This window comes from Phyllobates terribilis, unplaced genomic scaffold (genome assembly GCF_046119375.1).
Source record: "Phyllobates terribilis strain yellow unplaced genomic scaffold, ASM4611937v1 Scaffold_121__1_contigs__length_5197421, whole genome shotgun sequence".
NCBI classification, from domain to species: Eukaryota; Metazoa; Chordata; class Amphibia; order Anura; family Dendrobatidae; genus Phyllobates; species Phyllobates terribilis.
Window position 1 is genome coordinate 3,538,853 of NW_027362881.1, and position 23,147 is coordinate 3,561,999.

Consider the following 23,147-nt stretch of genomic DNA (forward strand, 5'->3'; position numbering starts at 1 on the left):
ACGGTTTAAATGCCCGTTGAAAGAGACGTGCAGGTCGCAGTAGCTTAACAAGACGGTTTAAATGCCCCTTGGAAGAGACGTGCAGGTCGCAGTAGCTTAACAAGACGTTTTAAATGCCCCTTGGTTGAGACATGCAGGTGCAGCAGCTTAATAAGACGGTTTAAATGCCCCTTGGAAGAGACGTGCAGGTCGCAGTAGCTTAACAAGATGGTTTAAATGCCCCTTGGAAGAGACATGCAGGTCGCAGTAGCTTAACAAGACGGTTTAAATGCCCCTTGGAAGAGCGGAGGAGGTCGCAGTAGCTTAACAAGATGGTTTAAATGCCCCTTGGAAAATACTTGCAAGTCGCAGTAGCTTAACAAGACGGATTAAATGCCCCTTGAAAGAAACGTGCAGGTCGCAGTAGCTTGACAAGACTGTTAAAATGCCCCTTGGAAGAGCGGTGGTGGTAGCAGTAGCTTAACAAGATGGTTTAAATGCCCCTTGGAAGAGACGTGCAGATCGTAGTAGCTTAACAAGACGGTTTAAATGCCCCTTGGAAGAGAGGTGGAGGTCGCAGTAGCTTAACAAGACAGTTCAAATGCCCCTTGGAAGAGACATGCAGGTCGCAGTAGCTTAACAAGACGGATTAAATGCCCGTTGAAAGAGACGTGCACGTCGCAGTAGCTTAACAAGACGGTTAAAATGCCCCTTGGAAGAGCGGTGGCGATAGCAGTAACTTAACAAGATGGTTTAAATGCCCCTTGGAAGAGACGTGCAGGTCGCAGTAGCTTAACAAGACGGTTTAATTGCCCCTTGGAAGAGACATGCAGGTCGCAGTAGCTTAACAAGACGGTTTAAATGCCCCTTGGAGGAGATGTGCAGGTCGCAGTAGCTTAACAAGACGGTTTAAATGCCCCTTGGAAAAGAGGTGGAGGTTACAGTAGCTTAACAAGACGGTTTAAATGCCCTTTGAAAGAGAAGTGCAGGTCGCAGTAGCTTAACAAAACGGTTAAAATGCCCCTGGGAAGAGCGGTGGCGGTAGCAGTAGCTTAACAAGACGGTTTAAATGCCCCTTGGAAGAGACGTGCAGGTCGCAGTAGCTTAACAAGATGGTTTAAGAGCCCCTTGGAAGAGACATGCAGGTCGCAGTAGCTTAACAAGACGGTTTAAATGCCCCTTGGAAGAGCGGTAAAGGTTGTAGTAGCTTAACAAGACGGTTTAAATGCCCCTTGGAAAAGACGTGCAAGGCGCAGTAGCTTAACAAGACGGTTTAAATGCCCCTTGGAAGAGACATGCAGGTCGCAGTAGCTTAACAAGACGGTTTAAATGCCCCTTGGAAGAGACATGCAGGTCGCAGTAGCTTAACAAGACGGTTTAAATGCCCCTTGGAAGAGCGGTAAAGGTCGCAGTAGCTTAACAAGACGGTTTAAATGCCCCTTGGAAAAGACGTGCAAGGCGCAGTAGCTTAACAAGACGGTATAAATGCCCGTTGAAAGAGACGTGCAGGTCGCAGTAGCTTAACAAGACAGTTTAAATGCCCCTTGGAAGAGACGTGCAGGTCGCAGTAGCTTAACAAGACAGTATAAATGCCCCTTGGAAGAGCGGTGGAGGTCGCAGTAGCTTAACAAGACGTTTTAAATGCCCCTTGGTTGAGACATGCAGGTGCAGCAGCTTAATAAGACGGTTTAAATGCCCCTTGGAAGGGACGTGCAGGTCGCAGTAGCTTAACAAGATGGTTTATATGCCCCTTGGAAGAGACATGCAGGTCGCAGTAGCTTAACAAGACGGTTTAAATGCCCCTTGGAAGAGCGGAGGAGGTCGCAGTAGCTTAACAAGATGGTTTAATTGCCCCTTGGAAAATACTTGCAAGTCGCAGTAGCTTAACAAGACGGATTGATTGCCACCTTGGAAGAGACATGCAGGTCGCAGTAGCTTAACAAGACGGTTTAAATGCCCCTTGGAGGAGATGTGCAGGTCGCAGTAGCTTAACAAGACGGTTTAAATGCCCCTTGTTAGAGACATGCAGGTCGCAGTAGCTTAACAAGACGGTTTAAATGCCCCTTGGAAGAGACTTGCAGGTTGCAGAAGCTTAACAAGACGGTTTAAATGCCCCTTGGAAAAGAGGTGGAGGTTACAGTAGCTTAACAAGACTGTTTAAATGCCCCTTGGAAGAGACATGCAGGTCGCAGTAGCTTAACAAGATGGTTAAAATGCCCCTTGGAAGAGCGGTGGCGGTAGCAGTAGCTTAACAAGATGGTTTAAATGCCCCTTGGAAGAGACGTGCAGGTCGTAGTAGCTTAACAAGGCGTTTTAAATGCCCCTTGGAAGAGCGGTGGAGGTCGCAGTAGCTTAACAAGATCGTTTAAATGCCCCTTGGAAGAGACGTGCAGGTCGGAGTAGCTTAACAAGACCGTTTAAATGCCCCTTGGAAGAGACATGCAGGTCGCAGTAGCTTAACAAGACGGTTTAAATGCCCCTTGGAAGAGACATGCAGGTCGTAGCAGCTTAACAAGATGGTTTAAATGCCCCTTTTAAGAGACGTGCAGGTCGCAGTAGCTTAACAAGACCGTTTTAATGCCCCTTGGAAGAGACATGCAGGTCGAAGTAGCTTAACAAGACGGTTTAAATGCCCCTTGGATGAGACGTGCAGGTCGCAGCAGCTTGACAAGCCGGTTTAAATGCCCCTTTTAAGAGACGTGCAGGTCGCAGTAGCTTAACAAGACCGTTTTAATGCCCCTTTAAAGAGACATGCAGGTCGAAGTAGCTTAACAAGACGGTTTAAATGCCCCTTGGATGAGACGTGCAGGTTGCAGTAGCTTAGCAAGACCGTTTAAATGCCCCTTGGAAGAGACATGCAGGTCGCAGTAGCTTAGCAAGACAGTTTAAATGCCCCTTGGAAGAGACATGCAGGTCGAAGCAGCTTAACAAGACGGTTTAAATGCCCCTTTTAAGAGACGTGCAGGTCGCAGTAGCTTAACAAGACCGTTTTAATGCCCCTTGGAAGAGACATGCTGGTCGAAGTAGCTTAACAAGACGGTTTAAATGCCCCTTGGATGAGACGTGCAGGTTGCAGTAGCTTAACAAGACCGTTTAAATACCCCTTGGAAGAGACATGCAGGTCGCAGTAGCTTAACAAGACAGTTTAAGTGCCCCTTGGAAGAGACATGCAGGTCGCAGTAGCTTAACAAGACGGTTTAAATGCCCCTTGGAAGAGCGGTGGCGGTAGCTGTAGCTTAACAAGATGGTTTAAATGCCCCTTTGAAGAGACGTGCAGGTCGCAGTAGCTTAACAAGACGGTTTAAATGCCCCTTGGAAGAGACTTGCATGTCGCAGTAGCTTGACAAGACTGTTAAAATGCCCCTTGGAAGAGCGGTGGCGGTAGCAGTAGCTTAACAAGACCGTTTAAATGCCCCTTGGAAGAGACATGCAGGTCGCAGTAGCTTAACAAGACGGTTTAAATGCCCCTTGGAAGAGACATGCAGGTCGCAGTAGCTTAACAAGACGGTTTAAATGCCCCTTGGAAGAGCGGTAAAGGTCGCAGTAGCTTAACAAGACGGTTTAAATGCCCCTTGGAAAAGACGTGCAAGGCGCAGTAGCTTAACAAGACGGTTTAAATGCCCGTTGAAAGAGACGTGCAGGTCGCAGTAGCTTAACAAGACGGTTTAAATGCCCCTTGGAAGAGACGTGCAGGTCGCAGTAGCTTAACAAGACGTTTTAAATGCCCCTTGGTTGAGACATGCAGGTGCAGCAGCTTAATAAGACGGTTTAAATGCCCCTTGGAAGAGACGTGCAGGTCGCAGTAGCTTAACAAGATGGTTTAAATGCCCCTTGGAAGAGACATGCAGGTCGCAGTAGCTTAACAAGACGGTTTAAATGCCCCTTGGAAGAGCGGAGGAGGTCGCAGTAGCTTAACAAGATGGTTTAAATGCCCCTTGGAAAATACTTGCAAGTCGCAGTAGCTTAACAAGACGGATTAAATGCCCCTTGAAAGAAACGTGCAGGTCGCAGTAGCTTGACAAGACTGTTAAAATGCCCCTTGGAAGAGCGGTGGTGGTAGCAGTAGCTTAACAAGATGGTTTAAATGCCCCTTGGAAGAGACGTGCAGATCGTAGTAGCTTAACAAGACGGTTTAAATGCCCCTTGGAAGAGAGGTGGAGGTCGCAGTAGCTTAACAAGACAGTTCAAATGCCCCTTGGAAGAGACATGCAGGTCGCAGTAGCTTAACAAGACGGATTAAATGCCCGTTGAAAGAGACGTGCACGTCGCAGTAGCTTAACAAGACGGTTAAAATGCCCCTTGGAAGAGCGGTGGCGATAGCAGTAACTTAACAAGATGGTTTAAATGCCCCTTGGAAGAGACGTGCAGGTCGCAGTAGCTTAACAAGACGGTTTAATTGCCCCTTGGAAGAGACATGCAGGTCGCAGTAGCTTAACAAGACGGTTTAAATGCCCCTTGGAGGAGATGTGCAGGTCGCAGTAGCTTAACAAGACGGTTTAAATGCCCCTTGGAAAAGAGGTGGAGGTTACAGTAGCTTAACAAGACGGTTTAAATGCCCTTTGAAAGAGAAGTGCAGGTCGCAGTAGCTTAACAAAACGGTTAAAATGCCCCTGGGAAGAGCGGTGGCGGTAGCAGTAGCTTAACAAGACGGTTTAAATGCCCCTTGGAAGAGACGTGCAGGTCGCAGTAGCTTAACAAGATGGTTTAAGAGCCCCTTGGAAGAGACATGCAGGTCGCAGTAGCTTAACAAGACGGTTTAAATGCCCCTTGGAAGAGCGGTAAAGGTTGTAGTAGCTTAACAAGACGGTTTAAATGCCCCTTGGAAAAGACGTGCAAGGCGCAGTAGCTTAACAAGACGGTTTAAATGCCCCATGGAAAAGACGTGCAAGTCACAATAGCTTTTCAAGATTGTTTAAATGCCCCTTGGAAGAGACATGTAGGTCGCAGTCGCTTAACAAGATGGTTTAAATGCCCCTTGGAAGAGCGGTAGCGGTCGCAGTAGCTTAACAAAACAGTTTAAATGCCCCTTGAAAGAGACATGCAGGTCGCAGTAGCTTAACAAGACGTTTAAAGAGCCCCTTGGAAGTGCGCTCGCGGTAGCAGTAGCTTAACAAGACTGTTTTAATGCCCCTTGGAAGAGACATGCAGGTCGCAGTAGCTTAACAAGACGGTTTAAGTGCTCCTTGGAAGTTACGTGCAGGTCACAGTAGCTTAACAAGACAGTTTAAATGCCCCTTGGAAGAGCGGTGGAGGTCACAGTAGCTTAACAAGACTGTTTAAATGCCCCTTGGAAGAGACATGCAGGTCGCAGTAGCTTAACAAGACGGTTAAAATGCCCCTTGGAAGAGCGGTGGCGGTAGCAGTAGCTTAACAAGATGGTTTAAATGCCCCTTGGAAGAGACATGCAGGTCGCAGAAGCTTAACAAGACGGTTTAAATGCCCCCTGGAAGAGACGTGCAGTTCGCAGTAGCTTAACAAGACCGTTTAAATGCCACTTGGAAGAGACATGCAGGTCGCAGTAGCTTAACAAGACGGATGAAATGCCCCTTGGAAGAGACGTGCAGTTTGCAGTAGCTTAACAAGACGGTTTAAATGCCCCTTGGAATAGACATGCAGGTCGCAGTAGCTTAACAAGACAGTTTAAATGCCCCTTGGAAGAGCGGTGGAGGTCACAGTAGCTTAACAAGACGGTTTAAATGCCCCTTGGAAGAGACATGCAGGTCGCAGTAGCTTAACAAGACGGTTAAAATGCCCCTTGGAAGAGCGGTGGCGGTAGCAGTAGCTTAACAAGATGGTTTAAATGCCCCTTGGAAGAGACGTGCAGGTCGTAGTAGCTTAACAAGGCGGTTTAAATGCCCCTTGGAAGAGCGGTGGAGGTCGCAGTAGCTTAACAAGACGGTTTAAATGCGCCTTGGAAGAGACATGCAGGTCGCAGAAGCTTAACAAGACGGTTTAAATGCCCCTTGGAAGAGACGTGCAGGTCGGAGTAGCTTAACAAGACCGTTTAAATGCCCCTTGGAAGAGACATGCAGGTCGCAGTAGCTTAACAAGACGGTTTAAATGCCCCCTGGAAGAGACATGCAGGTCGCAGCAGCTTAACAAGACAGTTTAAATGCCCCTTTTAAGAGACGTGCAGGTCGCAGTAGCTTAACAAGAACGTTTTAATGCCCCTTGGAAGAGACATGCAGGTCGAAGTAGCTTAACAAGACGGTTTAAATGCCCCTTGGATGAGACGTGCAGGTTGCAGTAGCTTAACAAGACCGTTTAAATACCCCATGGAAGAGACATGCAGGTCGCAGTAGCTTAACAAGACAGTTTAAGTGCCCCATGGAAGAGACATGCAGGTCGCAGTAGCTTAACAAGACAGTTTAAATGCCCCTTGGAAAAGAGGTGGAGTTTACAGTAGCTTAACAAGACGGTTTAAATGCCCCTTGGAAGAGCGGTGGCGGTAGCTGTAGCTTAACAAGACGGTTTAAATGCCCCTTTGAAGAGACGTGCAGGTCGCAGTAGCTTAACAAGACGGTTTAAATGCCCATTGAAAGAGACATGCAGGTCGCAGTAGCTTGACAAGACTGTTAAATTTCCCCTTGGAAGAGCGGTGGCGGTAGCAGTAGCTTAACAAGACGGTTTAAATGCCCCTTGGAAGAGACATGCAGGTCGCAGTAGCTTAACAAGACGGTTTAAATGCCCCTTGGAAGAGACATGCAGATCGCAGTAGCTTAACAAGACGGTTTAAATGCCCCTTGGAAGAGCGGTAAAGGTCGCAGTAGCTTAACAAGACGGTTTAAATGCCCCTTGGAAAAGACGTGCAAGGCGCAGTAGCTTAACAAGACGGTTTACATGCCCGTTGAAAGAGACGTGCAGGTCGCAGTAGCTTAACAAGACAGTATAAATGCCCCTTGGAAGAGCGGTGGAGGTCGCAGTAGCTTAAGAAGATGGTTTAAGTGCCCCATGGAAGAGACATGCAGGTCGCAGTAGCTTAACAAGACGGTTTAAATGCCCCTTGGAAGAGCGGAGGAGGTCGCAGTAGCTTAACAAGATGGTTTAATTGCCCCTTGGAAAATACTTGCAAGTTGCAGTAGCTTAACAAGACGGATTAAATGCCCCTTGAAAGAAACGTGCAGGTCGCAGTAGCTTAACAAGACGGTTAAAATGCCCCTTGGAAGAGCGGTGGTGGTAGCAGTAGCTTAACAAGACAGTTCAAATGCCCCTTGGAAGAGACATGCAGGTCGCAGTAGATTAACAAGACGGATTAAATGCCCGTTGAAAGAGACGTGCACGTCGCAATAGCTTAACAAGACGGTTAAAATGCCCCTTGGAAGAGCGGTGGCGGTAGCAGTAACTTAACAAGATGGTTTAAATGCCCGTTGGTAGAGACGTGCAGGTCGCAGTAGCTTAACAAGACGGTTTAAATGCCCCTTGGAAGAGACATGCAGGTCGCAGTAGCTTAACAAGACGGTTTAAATGCCCCTTGGAGGAGATGTGCAGGTCGCAGTAGCTTAACAAGACGGTTTAAATGCCCCTTGGTAGAGACATGCAGGTCGCAGTAGCTTAACAAGATGGTTTAAATGCCCCTTGGAAGAGACTTGCAGGTTGCAGAAGCTTAACAAGACGGTTTAAATGCCCCTTGGAAAAGAGTTGGAGGTTACAGTAGCTTAACAAGACGGTTTAAATGCCCATTGAAAGAGAAGTGCAGGTCGCAGTAGCTTAACAAAACGGTTAAAATGCCCCTGGGAAGAGCGGTGGCGGTAGCAGTAGCTTAACAAGATGGTTTAAAGGCCCCTTGGAAGAGACGTGCAGGTCGCAGTAGCTTAACAAGATGGTTTAAACGCCCCTTGGAAGAGACATGCAGGTCGCAGTAGCTTAACAAGACGGTTTAAATGCCCCTTGGAAGAGCGGTAAAGTTTGCAGTAGCTTAACAAGACGGTTTAAATGCCCCTTGGAAAAGACGTGCAAGGCGCAGTAGCTTAACAAGACGGTTTAAATGCCCCTTGGAAAAGACGTGCAAGTCGCAATAGCTTTTCAAGATTGTTTAAATGCCCCTTGGAAGAGACATGCAGGTCGCAGTAGCTTAACAAGATGGTTTTAATGCACCTTGGAAGAGCGGTAGCGGTCGCAGTAGCTTAACAAGACAGTTTAAATGCCTCTTGAAAGAGACATGCAGGTCGCAGTAGCTGAACAAGACGTTTAAAGAGCCCCTTGGAAGTGCGCTGGCGGTAGCAGTAGCTTAACAAGACGGTTTAAATGCCCCTTGGAAGAGACATGCAGGTCGCAATAGCTTAACAAGACGGTTTAAATGCTCCTTGGAAGAGACGTGCAGGTTGCAGTAGCTTAACAAGACGGTTTAAATGCCCTTTGGAAAAGAGTTGGAGGTTACAGTAGCTTAACAAGATGGTTTAAATGCCCCTTGGAAGAGCGGTCGCGGTAGCAGTAGCTTAATATGACAGTTTAAATGACCCCTTGCAAAAGACGTGCAAGTCGCAGTAGCTTAACATGACGGTTTAAATGCCCCTTGGAAAAGAAGTGCAAGTCGCAGAAGCTTTTCAAGACGGTTTAAGTGCCCCTTGGAAGAGACATGCAGGCCGCAGTAGCTTAACAAGACGGTTTAAATGCCCCTTGGAAGAGCGGTAGCGGTCGCAGTAGCTTAACAAGACAGTTTAAATGGCCCTTGAAAGAGACGTGCAGGTCGCAGTAGCTTAACAAGACGGTTAATTTGCCCCTTGGAAGTGCGGTCGCGGTAGCAGTAGCTTAACAAGACGGTTTAAATGCCCCTTGGAAGAGACGTGCAGGTTGCAGTAGCTTAACAAGACGGTTTAAATGCCCCTTGGAAGAGACATGCAGGTCGCAGTAGCTTAACAAGACAGTTTAAATGCCCCTTGGAAGAGCGGTGGAGGTCACAGTAGCTTAACAAGACTGTTTAAATGCCCCTTGGAAGAGACATGCAGGTCGCAGTAGCTTAACAAGACGGTTAAAATGCCCCTTGGAAGAGCGGTGGCGGTAGCAGTAGCTTAACAAGATGGTTTAAATGCCCCTTGGAAGAGACGTGCAGGCCGTAGTAGCTTAACAAGGCGTTTTAAATGCCCCTTGGAAGAGAGGTGGAGGTCGCAGTAGCTTAACAAGATGGTTTAAATGCCCCTTGGAAGAGACGTGCAGGTCGGAGTAGCTTAACAAGACCGTTTAAATGCCCCTTGGAAGAGACATGCAGGTCGCAGTAGCTTAACAAGACGGTTTAAATGCCCCTTGGAAGAGACATGCAGGTCGTAGCAGCTTAACAAGATGGTTTAAATACCCCTTTTAAGAGACGTGCAGGTCGCAGTAGCTTAACAAGACCGTTTTAATGCCCCTTGGAAGAGACATGCAGGTCGAAGTAGCTTAACAAGACGGTTTAAATGCCCCTTGGATGAGACGTGCAGGTCGCAGCAGCTTGACAAGCCGGTTTAAATGCCCCTTTTAAGAGACGTGCAGGTCGCAGTAGCTTAACAAGACCGTTTTAATGCCCCTTTAAAGAGACATGCAGGTCGAAGTAGCTTAACAAGACGGTTTAAATGCCCCTTGGATGAGACGTGCAGGTTGCAGTAGCTTAACAAGACCGTTTAAATGCCCCTTGGAAGAGACATGCAGGTCGCAGTAGCTTAGCAAGACAGTTTAAATGCCCCTTGACAGAGACATGCAGGTCGAAGCAGCTTAACAAGACGGTTTAAACGCCCCTTTTAAGAGACGTGCAGGTCGCAGTAGCTTAACAAGACCGTTTTAATGCCCCTTGGAAGAGACATGCTGGTCGAAGTAGCTTAACAAGACGGTTTAAATGCCCCTTGGATGAGACGTGCAGGTTGCAGTAGCTTAACAAGACCGTTTAAATACCCCTTGGAAGAGACATGCAGGTCGCAGTAGCTTAACAAGACAGTTTAAGTGCCCCTTGGAAGAGACATGCAGGTCGCAGTAGCTTAACAAGACAGTTTAAATGCCCCTTGGAAAAGAGGTGGAGTTTACAGTAGCTTAACAAGACGGTTTAAATGCCCCTTGGATGAGACGTGCAGGTCGCAGCAGCTTGACAAGCCGGTTTAAATGCCCCTTTTAAGAGACGTGCAGGTCGCAGTAGCTTAACAAGACCGTTTTAATGCCCCTTTAAAGAGACATGCAGGTCGAAGTAGCTTAACAAGACGGTTTAAATGCCCCTTGGATGAGACGTGCAGGTTGCAATAGCTTAACAAGACCGTTTAAATGCCCCTTGGAAGAGACATGCAGGTCGCAGTAGCTTAGCAAGACAGTTTAAATGCCCGTTGGAAGAGACATGCAGGTCGAAGCAGCTTAACAAGACGGTTTAAATGCCCCTTTTAAGAGACGTGCAGGTCGCAGTAGCTTAACAAGACCGTTTTAATGCCCCTTGGAAGAGACATGCTGGTCGAAGTAGCTTAACAAGACGGTTTAAATGCCCCTTGGATGAGACGTGCAGGTTGCAGTAGCTTAACAAGACCGTTTAAATACCCCTTGGAAGAGACATGCAGGTCGCAGTAGCTTAACAAGACAGTTTAAGTGCCCCTTGGAAGAGACATGCAGGTCGCAGTAGCTTAACAAGACAGTTTAAATGCCCCTTGGAAAAGAGGTGGAGTTTACAGTAGCTTAACAAGACGGTTTAAATGCCCCTTGGAAGAGCGGTGGCGGTAGCTGTAGCTTAACAAGACGGTTTAAATGCCCCTTTGAAGAGACGTGCAGGTCGCAGTAGCTTAACAAGACGGTTTAAATGCCCCTTGGAAGAGACATGCATGTCGCAGTAGCTTGACAAGACTGTTAAAATGCCCCTTGGAAGAGCGGTGGCGGTAGCAGTAGCTTAACAAGACCGTTTAAATGCCCCTTGGAAGAGACATGCAGGTCGCAGTAGCTTAACAAGACGGTTTAAATGCCCCTTGGAAGAGACATGCAGGTCGCAGTAGCTTAACAAGACGGTTTAAATGCCCCTTGGAAGAGCGGTAAAGGTCGCAGTAGCTTAACAAGACGGTTTAAATGCCCCTTGGAAAAGACGTGCAAGGCGCAGTAGCTTAACAAGACGGTTTAAATGCCCGTTGAAAGAGACGTGCAGGTCGCAGTAGCTTAACAAGACGGTTTAAATGCCCCTTGGAAGAGACGTGCAGGTCGCAGTAGCTTAACAAGACAGTATAAATGCCCCTTGGAAGAGCGGTGGAGGTCGCAGTAGCTTAACAAGACGTTTTAAATGCCCCTTGGTTGAGACATGCAGGTGCAGCAGCTTAATAAGACGGTTTAAATGCCCCTTGGAAGAGACGTGCAGGTCGCAGTAGCTTAACAAGATGGTTTAAATGCCCCTTGGAAGAGACATGCAGGTCGCAGTAGCTTAACAAGACGGTTTAAATGCCCCTTGGAAGAGCGGAGGAGGTCGCAGTAGCTTAACAAGATGGTTTAATTGCCCCTTGGAAAATACTTGCAAGTCGCAGTAGCTTAACAAGACGGATCAAAATGCCCCTTGAAAGAAACGTGCAGGTCGCAGTAGCTTGACAAGACTGTTAAAATGCCCCTTGGAAGAGCGGTGGTGGTAGCAGTAGCTTAACAAGATGGTTTAAATGCCCCTTGGAAGAGACGTGCAGATCGTAGTAGCTTAACAAGACGGTTTAAATGCCCCTTGGAAGAGAGGTGGAGGTCGCAGTAGCTTAACAAGACAGTTCAAATGCCCCTTGGAAGAGACATGCAGGTCGCAGTAGCTTAACAAGACGGATTAAATGCCCGTTGAAAGAGACGTGCACGTCGCAGTAGCTTAACAAGACGGTTAAAATGCCCCTTGGAAGAGCGGTGGAGGTCGCAGTAGCTTAACAAGACAGTTCAAATGCCCCTTGGAAGAGACATGCAGGTCGCAGTAGCTTAACAAGACGGATTAAATGCCCGTTGAAAGAGACGTGCACGTCGCAGTAGCTTAACAAGACGGTTAAAATGCCCCTTGGAAGAGCGGTGGCGATAGCAGTAGCTTAACAAGATGGTTTAAATGCCCCTTGGAAGAGACGTGCAGGTCGCAGTAGCTTAACAAGACGGTTTAATTGCCCCTTGGAAGAGACATGCAGGTCGCAGTAGCTTAACAAGACGGTTTAAATGCCCCTTGGAGGAGATGTGCAGGTCGCAGTAGCTTAACAAGACGGTTTAAATGCCCCTTGTTAGAGACATGCAGGTCGCAGTAGCTTAACAAGACGGTTTAAGTACCCCTTGGAAGAGACTTGCAGGTTGCAGAAGCTTAACAAGACGGTTTAAATGCCCCTTGGAAAAGAGGTGGAGGTTACAGTAGCTTAACAAGACCGTTTAAATGCCCGTTGAAAGAGAAGTGCAGGTCGCAGTAGCTTAACAAAACGGTTAAAATGCCCCTGGGAAGAGCGGTGGCGGTAGCAGTAGCTTAACAAGACGGTTTAAATGCCCCTTGGAAGAGACGTGCAGGTCGCAGTAGCTTAACAAGATGGTTTAAGAGCCCCTTGGAAGAGACATGCAGGTCGCAGTAGCTTAACAAGACGGTTTAAATGCCCCTTGGAAGAGCGGTAAAGGTTGTAGTAGCTTAACAAGACGGTTTAAATGCCCCTTGGAAAAGACGTGCAAGGCGCAGTAGCTTAACAAGACGGTTTAAATGCCCCTTGGAAAAGACGTGCAAGTCACAATAGCTTTTCAAGATTGTTTAAATGCCCCTTGGAAGAGACATGTAGGTCGCAGTAGCTTAACAAGAAGGTTTAAATGCCCCTTGGAAGAGCGGTAGCGGTCGCAGTAGCTTAACAAGACAGTTTAAATGCCCCTTGAAAGAGACATGCAGGTCGCAGTAGCTTAACAAGACGTTTAAAGAGCCCCTTGGAAGTGCGCTCGCGGTAGCAGTAGCTTAACAAGACTGTTTAAATGCCCCTTGGAAGAGACATGCAGGTCGCAGTAGCTTAACAAGACGGTTTAAGTGCTCCTTGGAAGTTACGTGCAGGTTGCAGTAGCTTAACAAGACGTTTTAAATGCCCATTGGAATAGAGGTGGAGGTTACAGTAGCTTAACAAGATGGTTTAAATGCCCCTTGGAAGAGCGGTCGCGGTAGCAGTAGCTTAATATGACGGTTTAAATGACCCCTTGCAAAAGACGTGCAAGTTGCAGTAGCTTAACATGACGGTTTAAATGCCCCTTGGAAAAGAAGTGCAAGTCGCAGTAGCTTTTCAAGACAGTTTAAATGCCCCTTGGAAGAGACATGCAGGTCGCAGTAGCTTAACAAGACGGTTTAAATGCCCCTTGGAAGAGACATGCAGGTCGCAGTAGCTTAACAAGACGGTTTAAATGCCCCTTGGAAGAGACATGCAGGTCGCAGTAGCTTAACAAGACGGTTTAAATGCCCCTTGGAAGACCGGTAAAGGTCGCAGTAGCTTAACAAGACGGTTTAAATGCCCCTTGGAAAAGACGTGCAAGGCGCAGTAGCTTAACAAGACGGTTTAAATGCCCGTTGAAAGAGACGTGCAGGTCGCAGTAGCTTAACAAGACGGTTTAAATGCCCCTTGGAAGAGACGTGCAGGTCGCAGTAGCTTAACAAGACAGTATAAATGCCCCTTGGAAGAGCGGTGGAGGTCGCAGTAGCTTAACAAGACGTTTTAAATGCCCCTTGGTTGAGACATGCAGGTGCAGCAGCTTAATAAGACGGTTTAAATGCCCCTTGGAAGAGACGTGCAGGTCGCAGTAGCTTAACAAGATGGTTTAAATGCCCCTTGGAAGAGACATGCAGGTCGCAGTAGCTTAACAAGACGGTTTAAATGCCCCTTGGAAGAGCGGAGGAGTTCGCAGTAGCTTAACAAGATGGTTTAATTGCCCCTTGGAAAATACTTGCAAGTCGCAGTAGCTTAACAAGACGGATCAAAATGCCCCTTGAAAGAAACGTGCAGGTCGCAGTAGCTTGACAAGACTGTTAAAATGCCCCTTGGAAGAGCGGTGGTGGTAGCAGTAGCTTAACAAGATGGTTTAAATGCCCCTTGGAAGAGACGTGCAGATCGTAGTAGCTTAACAAGACGGTTTAAATGCCCCTTGGAAGAGAGGTGGAGGTCGCAGTAGCTTAACAAGACAGTTCAAATGCCCCTTGGAAGAGACATGCAGGTCGCAGTAGCTTAACAAGACGGATTAAATGCCCGTTGAAAGAGACGTGCACGTCGCAGTAGCTTAACAAGACGGTTAAAATGCCCCTTGGAAGAGCGGTGGCGATAGCAGTAGCTTAACAAGATGGTTTAAATGCCCCTTGGAAGAGACGTGCAGGTCGCAGTAGCTTAACAAGACGGTTTAATTGCCCCTTGGAAGAGACATGCAGGTCGCAGTAGCTTAACAAGACGGTTTAAATGCCCCTTGGAGGAGATGTGCAGGTCGCAGTAGCTTAACAAGACGGTTTAAATGCCCCTTGTTAGAGACATGCAGGTCGCAGTAGCTTAACAAGACGGTTTAAATGCCCCTTGGAAGAGACTTGCAGGTTGCAGACGCTTAACAAGACGGTTTAAATGCCCCTTGGAAAAGAGGTGGAGGTTACACTAGCTTAACAAGACGGTTTAAATGCCCGTTGAAAGAGAAGTGCAGGTCGCAGTAGCTTAACAAAACGGTTAAAATGCCCCTGGGAAGAGCGGTGGCGGTAGCAGTAGCTTAACAAGACGGTTTAAATGCCCCTTGGAAGAGACGTGCAGGTCGCAGTAGCTTAACAAGATGGTTTAAGAGCCCCTTGGAAGAGACATGCAGGTCGCAGTAGCTTAACAAGACGGTTTAAATGCCCCTTGGAAGAGCGGTAAAGGTTGTAGTAGCTTAACAAGACGGTTTAAATGCCCCTTGGAAAAGACGTGCAAGGCGCAGTAGCTTAACAAGACGGTTTAAATGCCCCTTGGAAAAGACGTGCAAGTCACAATAGCTTTTCAAGATTGTTTAAATGCCCCTTGGAAGAGACATGTAGGTCGCAGTAGCTTAACAAGAAGGTTTAAATGCCCCTTGGAAGAGCGGTAGCGGTCGCAGTAGCTTAACAAGACAGTTTAAATGCCCCTTGAAAGAGACATGCAGGTCGCAGTAGCTTAACAAGACGTTTAAAGAGCCCCTTGGAAGTGCGCTCGCGGTAGCAGTAGCTTAACAAGACTGTTTAAATGCCCCTTGGAAGAGACATGCAGGTCGCAGTAGCTTAACAAGACGGTTTAAGTGCTCCTTGGAAGTTACGTGCAGGTTGCAGTAGCTTAACAAGACGTTTTAAATGCCCATTGGAATAGAGGTGGAGGTTACAGTAGCTTAACAAGATGGTTTAAATGCCCCTTGGAAGAGCGGTCGCGGTAGCAGTAGCTTAATATGACGGTTTAAATGACCCCTTGCAAAAGACGTGCAAGTTGCAGTAGCTTAACATGACGGTTTAAATGCCCCTTGGAAAAGAAGTGCAAGTCGCAGTAGCTTTTCAAGACAGTTTAAATGCCCCTTGGAAGAGACATGCAGGTCGCAGTAGCTTAACAAGACGGTTTAAATGCCCCTTGGAAGAGCGGTAGCGGTCGCAGTAGCTTAACAAGACAGTTTAAATGGCCCTTGAAAGAGACGTGCAGGTCGCAGTAGCTTAACAAGACGGTTAAAGTGCCCCTTGGATGTGCGGTCGAGGTAGCAGTAGCTTAACAAGACGGTTTAAATGCCCCTTGGAAGAGACATGCAGGTCGCAGTAGCTTAACAAGACAGTTTAAATGCCCCTTGGAAGAGCGGTGGAGGTCGCAGAAGCTTAACAAGATGGTTTAAATGCCCCTTTTAAGAGACGTGCAGGTCGCAGTAGCTTAACAAGACCGTTTTAATGCCCCTTGGAAGAGACATGCAGGTCGAAGTAGCTTAACAAGACGGTTTAAATGCCCCTTGGATGAGACGAGCAGGTCGCAGCAGCTTGACAAGACGGTTTAAATGCCCCTTCTAATAGACGTGCAGGTCGCAGTAGCTTAACAAGACCGTTTTAATGCCCCTTGGAAGAGACATGCAGGTCGAAGTAGCTTAACAAGACGGTTTAAATGCCCCTTGGAAGAGACATGCAGGTCGCAGTAGCTTAACAAGACGGTTTAAATGCCCCTTGGAAGAGACATGCAGGTCGCAGTAGCTTAACAAGACGGTTTAAATGCCCCTTGGAAGACCGGTAAAGGTCGCAGTAGCTTAACAAGACGGTTTAAATGCCCCTTGGAAAAGACGTGCAAGGCGCAGTAGCTTAACAAGACGGTTTAAATGCCCGTTGAAAGAGACGTGCAGGTCGCAGTAGCTTAACAAGACGGTTTAAATGCCCCTTGGAAGAGACGTGCAGGTCGCAGTAGCTTAACAAGACAGTATAAATGCCCCTTGGAAGAGCGGTGGAGGTCGCAGTAGCTTAACAAGACGTTTTAAATGCCCCTTGGTTGAGACATGCAGGTGCAGCAGCTTAATAAGACGGTTTAAATGCCCCTTGGAAGAGACGTGCAGGTCGCAGTAGCTTAACAAGATGGTTTAAATGCCCCTTGGAAGAGACATGCAGGTCGCAGTAGCTTAACAAGACGGTTTAAATGCCCCTTGGAAGAGCGGAGGAGTTCGCAGTAGCTTAACAAGATGGTTTAATTGCCCCTTGGAAAATACTTGCAAGTCGCAGTAGCTTAACAAGACGGATCAAAATGCCCCTTGAAAGAAACGTGCAGGTCGCAGTAGCTTGACAAGACTGTTAAAATGCCCCTTGGAAGAGCGGTGGTGGTAGCAGTAGCTTAACAAGATGGTTTAAATGCCCCTTGGAAGAGACGTGCAGATCGTAGTAGCTTAACAAGACGGTTTAAATGCCCCTTGGAAGAGAGGTGGAGGTCGCAGTAGCTTAACAAGACAGTTCAAATGCCCCTTGGAAGAGACATGCAGGTCGCAGTAGCTTAACAAGACGGATTAAATGCCCGTTGAAAGAGACGTGCACGTCGCAGTAGCTTAACAAGACGGTTAAAATGCCCCTTGGAAGAGCGGTGGCGATAGCAGTAGCTTAACAAGATGGTTTAAATGCCCCTTGGAAGAGACGTGCAGGTCGCAATAGCTTAACAAGACGGTTTAATTGCCCCTTGGAAGAGACATGCAGGTCGCAGTAGCTTAACAAGACGGTTTAAATGCCCCTTGGAGGAGATGTGCAGGTCGCAGTAGCTTAACAAGACGGTTTAAATGCCCCTTGTTAGAGACATGCAGGTCGCAGTAGCTTAACAAGACGGTTTAAATGCCCCTTGGAAGAGACTTGCAGGTTGCAGACGCTTAACAAGACGGTTTAAATGCCCCTTGGAAAAGAGGTGGAGGTTACACTAGCTTAACAAGACGGTTTAAATGCCCGTTGAAAGAGAAGTGCAGGTCGCAGTAGCTTAACAAAACGGTTAAAATGCCCATGGGAAGAGCGGTGGCGGTAGCAGTAGCTTAACAAGACGGTTTAAATGCCCCTTGGAAGAGACGTGCAGGTCGCAGTAGCTTAACAAGATGGTTTAAGAGCCCCTTGGAAGAGACATGCAGGTCGCAGTAGCTTAACAAGACGGTTTAAATGCCCCTTGGAAGAGCGGTAAAGGTTGTAGTAGCTTAACAAGACGGTTTAAATGCCCCTTGGAAAAGACGTGCAAGGCGCAGTAGCTTAACAAGACGGTTTAAATGCCCCTTGGAAAAGACGTGCAAGTCACAATAGCTTTTCAAGATTGTTTAAATGCCCCTTGGAAGAGACATGTAGGTCGCAGTAGCTTAACAAGAAGGTTTAAATGCCCCTTGGAAGAGCGGTAGCGGTCGCAGTAGCTTAACAAGACAGTTTAAATGCCCCTTGAAAGAGACATGCAGGTCGCAGTAGCTTAACAAGACGTTTAAAGAGCCCCTTGGAAGTGCGCTCGCGGTAGCAGTAGCTTAACAAGACTGTTTAAATGCCCCTTGGAAGAGACATGCAGGTCGCAGTAGCTTAACAAGACGGTTTAAGTGCTCCTTGGAAGTTACGTGCAGGTTGCAGTAGCTTAACAAGACGTTTTAAATGCCCATTGGAATAGAGGTGGAGGTTACAGTAGCTTAACAAGATGGTTTAAATGCCCCTTGGAAGAGCGGTCGCGGTAGCAGTAGCTTAATATGACGGTTTAAATGACCCCTTGCAAAAGACGTGCAAGTTGCAGTAGCTTAACATGACGGTTTAAATGCCCCTTGGAAAAGAAGTGCAAGTCGCAGTAGCTTTTCAAGACAGTTTAAATGCCCCTTGGAAGAGACATGCAGGTCGCAGTAGCTTAACAAGACGGTTTAAATGCCCCTTGGAAGAGCGGTAGCGGTCGCAGTAGCTTAACAAGACAGTTTAAATGGCCCTTGAAAGAGACGTGCAGGTCGCAGTAGCTTAACAAGACGGTTAAAGTGCCCCTTGGATGTGCGGTCGAGGTAGCAGTAGCTTAACAAGACGGTTTAAATGCCCCTTGGAAGAGACATGCAGGTCGCAGTAGCTTAACAAGACAGTTTAAATGCCCCTTGGAAGAGCGGTGGAGGTCGCAGAAGCTTAACAAGATGGTTTAAATGCCCCTTTTAAGAGACGTGCAGGTCGCAGTAGCTTAACAAGACCGTTTTAATGCCCCTTGGAAGAGACATGCAGGTCGAAGTAGCTTAACAAGACGGTTTAAATGCCCCTTGGATGAGACGAGCAGGTCGCAGCAGCTTGACAAGACGGTTTAAATGCCCCTTCTAATAGACGTGCAGGTCGCAGTAGCTTAACAAGACCGTTTTAATGCCCCTTGGAAGAGACATGCAGGTCGAAGTAGCTTAACAAGACGGTTTAAATGCCCCTTGGATGAGACGTGCAGGTTGCAGTAGCTTAACAAGACCATTTAAATGCCCCTTGGAAGAGACATGCAGGTCGCAGTAGCTTAACAAAACGGTTTAAATGCCCCTTGGAAGAGATATGCAGGTCGCAGCAGCTTAACAAGACGGTTTAAATGTCCCTTTTAAGAGACGTGCAGGTCGCAGTAGCTTAACAAGACCGTTTTAATGCCCCTTGGAAGAGACATGCAGGTCGAAGTAGCTTAACAAGACGGTTTAAATGCCCCTTGGATGAGATGTGCAGGTTGCAGTAGCTTAACAAGACCGTTTAAATACCCCTTGGAAGAGACATGCAGGTCGCAGTAGCTTAACAAGACAGTTTAAGTGCCCCTTGGAAGAGACATGCAGGTCGCAGTAGCTTAACAAGACAGTTTAAATGCCCCTTGGAAAAGAGGTGGAGTTTACAGTAGCTTAACAAGACGGTTTAAATGCCCCTTGGAAGAGCGGTGGCGGTAGCTGTAGCTTAACAAGACGGTTTAAATGCCCCTTTGAAGAGACGTGCAGGTCGCAGTAGCTTAACAAGACGGTTTAAATGCCCCTTGGAAGAGACATGCATGTCGCAGTAGCTTGACAAGACTGTTAAAATGCCCCTTGGAAGAGAGGTGGCGGTAGCAGTAGCTTAACAAGACGGTTTAAATGCCCCTTGGAAGAGACATGCAGGTCGCAGTAGCTTAACAAGACGGTTTAAATGCCCCTTGGAAGAGACATGCAGGTCGCAGTAGCTTAACAAGACGGTTTAAATGCCCCTTGGAAGAGCGGTAAAGGTCGCAGTAGCTTAACAAGACGGTTTAAATGCCCCTTGGAAAAGACGTGCAAGGCGCAGTAGCTTAACAAGACGGTATAAATGCCCGTTGAAAGAGACGTGCAGGTCGCAGTAGCTTAACAAGACAGTTTAAATGCCCCTTGGAAGAGACGTGCAGGTCGCAGTAGCTTAACAAGACAGTATAAATGCCCCTTGGAAGAGCGGTGGAGGTCGCAGTAGCTTAACAAGACGTTTTAAATGCCCCTTGGTTGAGACATGCAGGTGCAGCAGCTTAATAAGACGGTTTAAATGCCCCTTGGAAGGGACGTGCAGGTCGCAGTAGCTTAACAAGATGGTTTATATGCCCCTTGGAAGAGACATGCAGGTCGCAGTAGCTTAACAAGACGGTTTAAATGCCCCTTGGAAGAGCGGAGGAGGTCGCAGTAGCTTAACAAGATGGTTTAATTGCCCCTTGGAAAATACTTGCAAGTCGCAGTAGCTTAACAAGACGGATTGATTGCCACCTTGGAAGAGACATGCAGGTCGCAGTAGCTTAACAAGACGGTTTAAATGCCCCTTGGAGGAGATGTGCAGGTCGCAGTAGCTTAACAAGACGGTTTAAATGCCCCTTGTTAGAGACATGCAGGTCGCAGTAGCTTAACAAGACGGTTTAAATGCCCCTTGGAAGAGACTTGCAGGTTGCAGAAGCTTAACAAGACGGTTTAAATGCCCCTTGGAAAAGAGGTGGAGGTTACAGTAGCTTAACAAGACTGTTTAAATGCCCCTTGGAAGAGACATGCAGGTCGCAGTAGCTTAACAAGATGGTTAAAATGCCCCTTGGAAGAGCGGTGGCGGTAGCAGTAGCTTAACAAGATGGTTTAAATGCCCCTTGGAAGAGACGTGCAGGTCGTAGTAGCTTAACAAGGCGTTTTAAATGCCCCTTGGAAGAGCGGTGGAGGTCGCAGTAGCTTAACAAGATCGTTTAAATGCCCCTTGGAAGAGACGTGCAGGTCGGAGTAGCTTAACAAGACCGTTTAAATGCCCCTTGGAAGAGACATGCAGGTCGCAGTAGCTTAACAAGACGGTTTAAATGCCCCTTGGAAGAGACATGCAGGTCGTAGCAGCTTAACAAGATGGTTTAAATGCCCCTTTTAAGAGACGTGCAGGTCGCAGTAGCTTAACAAGACCGTTTTAATGCCCCTTGGAAGAGACATGCAGGTCGAAGTAGCTTAACAAGACGGTTTAAATGCCCCTTGGATGAGACGTGCAGGTCGCAGCAGCTTGACAAGCCGGTTTAAATGCCCCTTTTAAGAGACGTGCAGGTCGCAGTAGCTTAACAAGACCGTTTTAATGCCCCTTTAAAGAGACATGCAGGTCGAAGTAGCTTAACAAGACGGTTTAAATGCCCCTTGGATGAGACGTGCAGGTTGCAGTAGCTTAGCAAGACCGTTTAAATGCCCCTTGGAAGAGACATGCAGGTCGCAGTAGCTTAGCAAGACAGTTTAAATGCCCCTTGGAAGAGACATGCAGGTCGAAGCAGCTTAACAAGACGGTTTAAATGCCCCTTTTAAGAGACGTGCAGGTCGCAGTAGCTTAACAAGACCGTTTTAATGCCCCTTGGAAGAGACATGCTGGTCGAAGTAGCTTAACAAGACGGTTTAAATGCCCCTTTGATGAGACGTGCAGGTTGCAGTAGCTTAACAAGACCGTTTAAATACCCCTTGGAAGAGACATGCAGGTCGCAGTAGCTTAACAAGACAGTTTAAGTGCCCCTTGGAAGAGACATGCAGGTCGCAGTAGCTTAACAAGACGGTTTAAATGCCCCTTGGAAGAGCGGTGGCGGTAGCTGTAGCTTAACAAGATGGTTTAAATGCCCCTTTGAAGAGACGTGCAGGTCGCAGTAGCTTAACAAGACGGTTTAAATGCCCCTTGGAAGAGACTTGCATGTCGCAGTAGCTTGACAAGACTGTTAAAATGCCCCTTGGAAGAGCGGTGGCGGTAGCAGTAGCTTAACAAGACCGTTTAAATGCCCCTTGGAAGAGACATGCAGGTCGCAGTAGCTTAACAAGACGGTTTAAATGCCCCTTGGAAGAGACATGCAGGTCGCAGTAGCTTAACAAGACGGTTTAAATGCCCCTTGGAAGAGCGGTAAAGGTCGCAGTAGCTTAACAAGACGGTTTAAATGCCCCTTGGAAAAGACGTGCAAGGCGCAGTAGCTTAACAAGACGGTTTAAATGCCCGTTGAAAGAGACGTGCAGGTCGCAGTAGCTTAACAAGACGGTTTAAATGCCCCTTGGAAGAGACGTGCAGGTCGCAGTAGCTTAACAAGACGTTTTAAATGCCCCTTGGTTGAGACATGCAGGTGCAGCAGCTTAATAAGACGGTTTAAATGCCCCTTGGAAGAGACGTGCAGGTCGCAGTAGCTTAACAAGATGGTTTAAATGCCCCTTGGAAGAGACATGCAGGTCGCAGTAGCTTAACAAGACGGTTTAAATGCCCCTTGGAAGAGCGGAGGAGGTCGCAGTAGCTTAACAAGATGGTTTAAATGCCCCTTGGAAAATACTTGCAAGTCGCAGTAGCTTAACAAGACGGATTAAATGCCCCTTGAAAGAAACGTGCAGGTCGCAGTAGCTTGACAAGACTGTTAAAATGCCCCTTGGAAGAGCGGTGGTGGTAGCAGTAGCTTAACAAGATGGTTTAAATGCCCCTTGGAAGAGACGTGCAGATCGTAGTAGCTTAACAAGACGGTTTAAATGCCCCTTGGAAGAGAGGTGGAGGTCGCAGTAGCTTAACAAGACAGTTCAAATGCCCCTTGGAAGAGACATGCAGGTCGCAGTAGCTTAACAAGACGGATTAAATGCCCGTTGAAAGAGACGTGCACGTCGCAGTAGCTTAACAAGACGGTTAAAATGCCCCTTGGAAGAGCGGTGGCGATAGCAGTAACTTAACAAGATGGTTTAAATGCCCCTTGGAAGAGACGTGCAGGTCGCAGTAGCTTAACAAGACGGTTTAATTGCCCCTTGGAAGAGACATGCAGGTCGCAGTAGCTTAACAAGACGGTTTAAATGCCCCTTGGAGGAGATGTGCAGGTCGCAGTAGCTTAACAAGACGGTTTAAATGCCCCTTGGAAAAGAGGTGGAGGTTACAGTAGCTTAACAAGACGGTTTAAATGCCCTTTGAAAGAGAAGTGCAGGTCGCAGTAGCTTAACAAAACGGTTAAAATGCCCCTGGGAAGAGCGGTGGCGGTAGCAGTAGCTTAACAAGACGGTTTAAATGCCCCTTGGAAGAGACGTGCAGGTCGCAGTAGCTTAACAAGATGGTTTAAGAGCCCCTTGGAAGAGACATGCAGGTCGCAGTAGCTTAACAAGACGGTTTAAATGCCCCTTGGAAGAGCGGTAAAGGTTGTAGTAGCTTAACAAGACGGTTTAAATGCCCCTTGGAAAAGACGTGCAAGGCGCAGTAGCTTAACAAGACGGTTTAAATGCCCCTTGGAAAAGACGTGCAAGTCACAATAGCTTTTCAAGATTGTTTAAATGCCCCTTGGAAGAGACATGTAGGTCGCAGTCGCTTAACAAGATGGTTTAAATGCCCCTTGGAAGAGCGGTAGCGGTCGCAGTAGCTTAACAAAACAGTT